Raw genomic sequence first — 956 nt, 5'->3', positions numbered from 1 at the left:
CTCAGCTCTACGGCTTCAGGGAAGAAGGCATCTCCATGTCCACGCCCACCACACACACACACACACACACACACACACACACACACACACACACACGCACACACGCACGCACGCACGCACGCAAGCACACGAACCTGCTCTCTCTGCTCTCATGCTCCGGGATGATCTTGCTGAGTCGGACAAACCAACGTCTTAAATTTTTATCATCTGACAAGTTAAGTCTTACATCTTCCATTAAGAGAGTGGTTTACAGACTGCACTATGCCAACTGAGTCGATCTATATGCAATTGAAACAAAATGTTGCTCTTCTGCAACTTTTAACCCATTGAATAATGTCTTAATGAAAAACAGATTCATCCACATAAGCTGTTGAAAGAAGCTGTTTATGGAATTTAAAAGTGAAACAGGAATTTCCCAACATTGCAAATAAGGGTGCAGTTTGTTCAGATCCTTTGGGGCTTGGATACCAATAATAACTCACGAGTTTTCTGTGATTACTGACAGAAAGCTAAAGGATTGTCCAGTTAGTCTAAGGCACTGGATGTCTTCTCTCTGCCTTGAACATGTTTTATTTTTTCAGTATTTGTGTTGTTGTTTTCTGTCTGGATCTTGATGTAATAGTTTAAAGTCACTTAACATTTACTGGAGTCCGCCTCCATGATAACATAAATTGTAAAAGTTCCTGTATCCTGCAAACAAAATAGTATGTGTCTGCCATGTCTGGTGATTTTGTCTCCCTGAAGCGTCTAAGTTGCCTTGTTTTGCTTCCTGTTAGTGCCTGAAGAGTGAGGACATGCAGCTACAACAGATTTTAGTCACATAATGGACAGTGAATGCACCTTTAATCCAAAAACCACACAGTTAGGTCATGCTTGTTACAACAAAGCAGAATAATACTCTGAAATTTGATCATCTAACGCCACAGTTTAGATCTAAAAATAACTAATAATAATAA

The sequence above is a fragment of the Labrus bergylta genome, chromosome 21, assembly GCF_963930695.1.
Source record: "Labrus bergylta chromosome 21, fLabBer1.1, whole genome shotgun sequence".
Lineage (NCBI taxonomy): Eukaryota > Metazoa > Chordata > Actinopteri > Labriformes > Labridae > Labrus > Labrus bergylta.
This window is presented reverse-complemented; position numbering follows the sequence as displayed.